We start from the raw sequence: 8456 nt of genomic DNA, 5'->3' as shown, positions 1-8456 counted from the left end.
GGGGGGGGAATAAAATTGTGAACAATTTTGACCCTCTTTAGGCCAAGAAATTCTCCAGAACTTGTTGTCTTTCTTCCCTTGAGCTCCTGTACTATGGTAGAACAAGGTCCATACCACCACTGTCTTCAACCTGCAGAACAGCATGATTTTGTGCTCCTAAAAGATAACACTTAGACACCCTGGCAGAAACTAAGGGAAGGGCCATAAATCCGTGCTGCTAGCACCAGTCTAAGTAGATATGGCAGAAAAATGATGAGTTGGGAAGCATAAGTACTGAGAAATGGAAAGATGTTCTAGTATCCCTGGTCGTATGCAGCAGAGGTGGCTGCACTTCTGTTGTCAAGGAAATACAACCCAAAAATGGATTATGTTGCCTGTAACTGTTTGCATATGTACAAGATCATAACAAAGAGATCATCTCCAGGAAAGCTCAGGGTCATGGCTGGAGGAGCTGCATTTTTCTGCAGAACATCTGCAGATCCCCCTACAGTGACGATTACCAACCTGTGTGTCATGTAACAAGGGGCTAAATATAGCTGGGACTAGAGACCCTGTACGTAGATGGCTAATGAGGTGCTAACTGGGTAAGAAAAAAGAGAAAGAGGGAAATTAGTAGAGGGGCTTGTGTATCTGATTCAGAAAAGCTCTGAAGTGTGGAGTCATACAGGGTATTCTTGGCTTCAGCATGTATTCCTTCCTTCTCACCTGCAAAGGAGATGAATCTTTCCTGTGACTCAGCTGGAAACCTCATTGTCCAGCATGACCACTCTGCTGGTGTGTAGACATGGAGCTCACATACCATTTCATCTTGCTGCAGCTTAGCTGCTGCCAGCTCTGCCTGTGTGGAGGAACAGAGCAGCTGATGGGGTGAGCGTCTGGCAGGAGCCCCTGAAACCTCACTGATCCTGTGCTTTAAGTTAACTTATGATTGGCTTGCTTATAGATGCCCTCTCCAGGGGTCCTGGTGTCCTCCTGACTTTGGGCTTTAGTGAAGGATGAAGTCTCACATGTAGGAAGGGAAGGGCAGGAGGGATCCAGGGGTCAGGAGTGTCAGCGCAGAAGCTTTTGGAGCTGTGGTCACATGCCTAAAAGGTATATGCCTGAGGTAAGCTATAATATTCTGTCCCACCCTGGACAAATTATTTAACCTTCCTATTATTAATTTGACTGCCATGGCTGCTGAACATTGACATTTGTTAATGACAGCCAAGTCTAGGGGCTCCCAAAGGAAGGTGGTGTAAATGGTTTGAGTCTACATGTAAATCTGTCCACTGCCACCTTTTCTCTGCCGTCAAAAGGCTCACACACTGGCAGCTGGGCAAGAGACAATCTCATTATCTGATTATTCCCGTTTCAGGAAAGACCACAGATACTGTTCCTTGCTTCTGACCAGTGGATGGTATCCCAGTCTCCAAATTGCCCAGTGACTCAGTTATGGGAACCCACAATACCCCATTGCTCTGTAACAAGCCTCTTCCCTCTTTCAGCTCTGACGTGAAATGTTCTTCTTGCATCCCTAGCTTGCCAAGACACTAGGGAATTACACACATTTGAACAAGCCCCACTCATTTCCTTCCTTCTTTTTTCCCATGTTGTCTTTTGAAAATGGTCTTTATGGAAATATTTCACTTGAACATCATCAATTTTTATATTAAGACATTATAAACTGTATGCTAGTGGCCCTCACTTTCTCAATATTATTTAATTTTCTTTGATATGTTTGATTTATTTTAAATATAACTATGGACTAAAACCTAGCAATTTAGATTTCAGGAACAGCATCGATTCAGACTTTTCATATGCCATAAATCAGTTCCTGCAGTTTAGTTTCCCTTTCTTTGAAACAGAGACCATGTTACACCCCTGGTTGTTGCAAGGTGGGCAGTAAGACTATGGTAATCAGTGATCATTCTTTGATTGAATGTGGATGCCCAGACACATGCAAAACGCTAGTGTTCCGTATATTCCAGGTGTCTATAATTTCCACCTGCCTTTCAGGCTGAATGGCGCTGAGTTGCTGTTCAAAACACATTTAGATCCTCTGGGTAAGCAGGATTTTCAAGGTCTACAACCACGTGCAACGAAAGATGTGATAAATGCTGAAGTTGTTTCCCAAGTGAAATGAAGAAAACGAAAATTATACCAGTGCTGATGAAGGTGAGCAGCAAGCCTTAGATTTAAACAGGGAAAATGACAGCATTATCAGTCAGGTATCATGGCAACCAAGTAGCCTAGAATTTGCTGTCAACTTTCCAATCATATTGTCTCTTTACCTGGCATAACAAGGTGCATTTTCCTTTGGGAAATTTAGTCCCTTCTCCACTGGAGGTCATTCAAATGTTTAAGACCTGACCGAGCTCAGCAACTTGAAGAATTCAGATTGCTCCTGGATACTTGCACCTATATAGTTGTATAGGCAAAAAAGGAAAATAAAAACCAACCCAAAAACCACTAGACAGCTCTGTGAAAGCCAGGCAGAAAAATCACTGTTGTATAAGACACCCTGTTTGTTATTGCTACATCTTGGTTGATATGAATTTCATGCTCAGTGTTATCCAGTGGCTGGAGTTAAAATACTGTAAATCCAGGTCTTCTCTAGAGACAGCACAGGCATTTTTTGCACAGTGAGCTGAAGCAAGGATGCTAGCAAGGGCAGAGGTCTACCATGGAAAGTCACCTTTGAATGACACGCTTGTCTTCTTGTAGACACACACTTGCTTATGTCTGCATTACAGTCTCGGATAAGAGAACTGCAAAAGGCTTTAGAAGGATGGAATTAGTCAGGGACGACTTCTCTTTGTGGCGCATAAATGAGATTATGATGTAAAATAAATCAGTATCAGAATGAGAAAGTAGAAAGTCTGAGATCTGGAATACTTAATCCTTGACCTGTTGCTCAAATGACGGTGAGAGCAATCAGGCTACTCTAGAATCCTCTTACTGAGTGTGTGATGAACATGTAATATATTTCTAAATTATGAACTGGAGGGGATTTATTCAGACCTGGTTTTCTTTTCTGTCTGAGATAAGGACTAAGAACAACAGCGGCAAGATATAAGTGTAAGACCATGGCTGATGCAGATGAGAATACAACCTTTTCCTAGCAGATCCAGGAGAGAACTAATTGCTTCCTTCAAATCATATGTATACACAATGTGTGCAGTTTCTTTTATCATATAGGCATCAGCAATAGGCCAAGCTATGACAAAGGAAGTTCTTCGGTTTTCCTGATTGAAGGACTGTACCTATCTAGTAGTATATAATACAACAACGTGATACTGTGCTGTTGCTTTTATGCAAAGCTTTTGAGCTTAACTGTATGGCCTACACATGACCTTTACTCTTTCATTTCTTTGTTGAATTTAAATCACAAATCTGAAAGCCTTTGCGTTTTAGTCAATTTCTTGCTTGCTTTTAAAACCAAATAGAGGATGGATTAAATACTGTTTGAAAACAAAAAGAAGTGTTTGATGTATGATTATTCAAAGAGTCACAGCAGGGTTTAAATCTGTGTTTATACTGGACACATTACTAGTCCAGAGGGAACCAAGCAGATTTTTCACCCTGCTGCTAAATTTCACTGAGTCTGAGAGTCACAGAATATCATTCAACCAGTATCATCCTAGGCTCATCTTTTCTCCAGCAAGACAGAGAACTGGGACAGGACTTTAGACCTAATTGCATGTCGCCATGGAGAGGTCTCTCTCAGAAGCTCTCTGAAAGCCAAACTCTGATGATTAAAGTGGTAGGGTGTTTGGAGTAGTGGCTCTGTTTGATGGGATTGCAGTGTGGTTATCTACGCCTGGGACTTGGAGATGCTCATCACAGCACAATCATCTGTTTCCAAATCTCTCCAGGGCTACATATGTGTGACACAGAATTCAAGGCCCAGTTCAAGCAAAGCGGTTCTGCTTTTGCTGAATTTCAGCGTCAGCAACCTGTGCGTGTAGCCTGTGCTCAGCTGATCCTTTGTCTGGAAGTTACCAAATGTCACTGTATTTCTCGGGCACAGTGCTTCAGGTGCCTCTGAGTCTGTTTCTGGGTGTGCCTAGATGTACTTTAATGTGGGAAACAATGTATTTAATTCTCCTCCCACCTAAACGTGAATTTGCCGTAGTATGATCTGAGACCTTGCAGATGGTTTGAGGTCTGAGGATGGGACAACAAAAGCTGGAGGAGTTTGTTTATGCTGGGTCAGTGACAGAAAAGACTGTACTGGGAAGGATGCTGTTTGGAAAGGAGACAAACATTAATGACATGAGTGGTTGTCAGACAGTCCCTCAGGGCTATTTTAATTAGGGCACAGTGTCCCATAGCCTTGCAGCTGTTGCAGTTCCACTTCTTCCTCCACAACTGCACTTTGGAGAGAGGTGTGTGTAGGGAAGAGGAGGATGGGAGCTTTGCTGGTTGTCTTCCATGTGAGGGAAATCCATAGCCGCTACTCAACAGTGTTTAGCAGTTGCCTTAGGGCTGCTACAGTGACACAAAGAGGATTTACAGAGGAGCAGAATTCATTCCTTTTGGTCCCCCAGACTGTCTGAATCTGGCCTTTGGGTGTTATATTCTTCCATGGAGAAGATGCCCCTTAGTCTGCTTCTTGTTTGACTTTTTTTCCTCGTCTTTATTTAAGATTCTTTTGTTATATGATATGTTTATTGCCAGAAGTTATGTAAAAGACAGTGAAAACGTTTCTACTTTAAACATAATTATCTCCAAGTCAGACCTAAGAAAAAGCATGCTGTCCTCTATATATGTGTTGCAGGTCATGTAAATCATGTTAAATGTTGGAATTAGATAGGGAATCTTGCAATACAATGTGCTATGTATAATTTGCTGTTTCAGACACACATATTCTCTTCAAAAGCGGAAAGCAAAGTATCTCTTCTCCCTGCCTCACTTCAAAGCCCTCCCCAAACGGCAATCTATTCAATGCTACAACACTTGCTAAAGACATTAGTCAGGTCCATGCCTCAGTGAAATAAACTGAGAGCAGAGGAGGCGACTTCTTGCTGGTATGAGAAATATTGGACTGACATAATTTAACAGCAGACATTATGGAACTAATTCTGCATCTCCCATTTTTTGACTGGTATAGCAAACTGGCAGCTGCCAGACATGGGAAATGATTTTCTAATGCGATTGCTGTGAACCATCCTGCGGTTGAGAGAGCTACTTTATTTTCTATTTTTTTTCAGAGACACCTTTTCTGCATTGGAAGATATGAAGTATAGGAAAGCCTTTGCCCTGAGTTTGTCTTGACTGATTGCCTTCTCTTTGTGACTGATTTTAACTGCAGTGAGCAAAGGATCATGCTTATACAGTTCAAGAAATCAGGCTGAATTGGCTGGTGAGGGAGACGGAGGATGGATACTCTTCATTTAGAATCTTGACTGTACCATCCCCTTCACAGACTTGTCACAGGGGAATGAAGGAGGGTAACAGAAAGCCTCCACACTTCTTGCAGGGAGGCTAGTAGATGGTATTTTAGCAGAGATTTATGCTATCAACTACATTTTTCCTTTGAACTCCTCAGAAACTCGTACCAGGATTGCTAGCTTGTGCTGTTACTGCTGCTGCTGGCACATGGTAATTCCTAGGATGTCTACTCATGGCTGACAACCTTAACATGCTAGGTGCTGTACAAACACCAGCCTTCAGTGGGTGAGGTTATAATTAAATACATTCCCACAGATCGTGAAATATAACCTGAAGAGATTTAAAGTGGGCCCTTCTGCCCTGAAATACAAGTCTGACTCATCTCGGCGCAAGAACTAAGCGGAGCTGAAAGCAGGCCTATGCCGAGGGGGTTGTGTGTTCCAACGGGATGGCTGTTAAGCTGCAGGTGCTTTCATCTCCCACAGAGATGCGTCAAACTCCTCCATCACACTGGTGGAAATCAAATCATGTCAGCTCAAAGAGAAGGAGGTGGGTATGCCTATTGCTGTCTCCATCCAGCTTCAGTTTCCATTTTGACTTCAGTGCCTTGCCATCTGCATGAAGCAGAAGGCTGTAATTTATCTCCCTGGTGACTAGAAATTCAGCTGCAGTTGTTCTCACCCTTGTTCTCCACATCCTTTTCATTTTCCTTCTGTCACTGCAGCCTCCCTCCCTTCATCCCACCCGGGGCCTCCCATGATTGCTGTTGAAGGAAGAACTGATATGCTCTTGCATGGATGGGCTCTCCAAATTACTGCCAACACTCCCCTAAGTGTGTGCTCTCCCTGGTTTGGAGAGTCCTCTCTCCCCTTCCTCCTCCTCCACTGGGGAGAGGCCAGGAAGGTGGCAGAGGACCAAAGGTGGTTGTTTTGAGTCACAGTGGCTTATCCAGCCAGTAGTGGCTGAAGTGGGTGGTGTGGGATCTAGCAGTGACAACCTGCTGAAAACCTGGAGGTTTCTGTCCTAGAGGTCACTTTCAAGTAGTGATATCCCAGGTCCTGGGGCTGGGCAACCCTGGGGTCTCTTCTCATCCAACAGTGTGTTTGCTGCGCTGAGATCCCTGTTGGAAAGGCACGGGGATTTTGCTGCTATTGTTACAATCAGGCCTTGATGGGCACTGACTGTCACAAATGCTATTGCTGTAGAGGCTGGTGCTTTAGCTCGTGGTGCCACGCTGTCTGTAATCAGGTTGGAGGTATTTTCTGCTGCCTCTGCAGTCTGACTTCCCCTTCCAGGAAGGGATGAGGATGAGTCAGTCTCTTTCTCTGCTGAATTTCAAAGAAGTCTGTATATTAGCTTGAAAAGGGTTCCCAAATTCGGAGAGCTCATGTTAGCTGAGCAGCATCCCCCCATTTGGGGCAACCTCATTAATTTATGGGCTGCTAATTTCCATGGAAGTATCTTTCATGAACAAAATCTCCCCCAAGGTTCCTGCCTCTTTGTCAGCAAGCATCAGAAGCTTGTAGCGAGGCCTTGTATTACTAAGATTTCATTACTTACACTATACTCCGGAGCATTTATTAATGTACTGTAAAGCAAAAGGAATAATTAAAAATAAACTATGCTTGTCAAAGAAATAAAGTGCATCTTATGCTGCGTGATCCTGGCTTTTTTTGATAATTGCCCTTGTTCATTTTGCCATTAATTCAGGGAGTGAAAGAATTGCAGTGCGATCTGCAAGATGTTAGAACAGTTAATGATGCTTTTCTTTAATGAATAAGGAACAGCACCTTCATTTTCTGTAAGTGGAGAGCCAGTGACAGCACCCCTCAAGTCTTTTACGTCAGAGTTTTAATAGAACAACTGATTTCAAGAAAAGATTATGAAGCCACTGTACGCAGCCTACCTGTTTGAAATAGAAGCAGTACTAAAAACATTTAGTGATCTCTCTCCAGGTAGAACAGGTGTATTCTGTGGTAGGTTAACCTTTTTGCTTCTAAAATGGAAGCTTTTAAAACTGTCATTTGTAGCTCAAATTGCAGGTTCCTTCTTGGTAAAAAATCTTTTCTGCCGTTCCGGCAAGACAGTGACCAGTAGAATATAAGGACAAGGTTAAAAGCTGACATCTGGAGACAATATTCAGAGATGGTCACATGTTCCCCTGGCCCTAACATGACATCTTTAGAGCTGAGCCTGTACAGAAACCAGAAATGCATTTTAAATTCAATCAAGCTATTATTGTCTCAACCTGTGGAACAGAACTGCACTTGCTTATCTTCCCCTCAGTATCTTTGTCTGACAGGAATATAGGAAGAATTGCCTCCAATCCCATTAACACACTCAGGCCCATTCAGTTGTATTGTTTTCCCAATGGAAAATTAGGGAAATAAAAAAAAAAAAAAGTGCTTATGGAAATGCTGCCAATACATGCAGATGGAATTCAAGAAAAAACATCATTCATATATAGTAGCTGTTGGGGTTTTTTTTGCTTTTGTTCAAAATAGACTTGCTTCTCATTTCTGTACTCCAGGGAAAGAGACATTTGCAACTAAAGATGTTTGCAACTAGAAGAGTAATTAGGAAGAACAACAGCATATATCTCAGAACTATCAGTACATTTTGAGCTTGTTCTCTATGATGTGGGTTTTGTTGTGTTTTTTTTTTAAATTATTTTCTTAATTATTTTTTTTTTGTTCTGACCTAATGGGATATATTTCTCTGATGTAAATGGTACAGAATTGGGGGTTGTTTACGGAGCAATTGCTTTCCAGAAGATGTTTGCATGCTAAAATGATACTCCATTGGTTAAGTTTAAACCATTAAGGAAGATAATAACCCATTCTATCCATAAAGACAGGCCTGAATGAAAACCTGTGATTCAAATGCCCTGCCAGCTCTGTGTCTTTTTCTGCCCTTACCAGCTGAATTCGTGTGTTCTATTCCTATTTTACCAGTGTATTACTGGATGAGCTTGAGGAAATCCTCATCCCTTGTGACTCCACCTGCATAAGATCACCCTCCATTTATGAACCCTTTTCAATACTCTAAAAGCATGTTTTCAAGGGCAGTGCTACCTATAT

This window comes from Falco punctatus, assembly GCF_963210335.1.
Source record: "Falco punctatus genome assembly, chromosome: 9".
NCBI lineage: Eukaryota > Metazoa > Chordata > Aves > Falconiformes > Falconidae > Falco > Falco punctatus.
The sequence above is the reverse complement of the archived record's forward strand: the minus strand, read 5'-3'. Positions refer to the sequence as shown.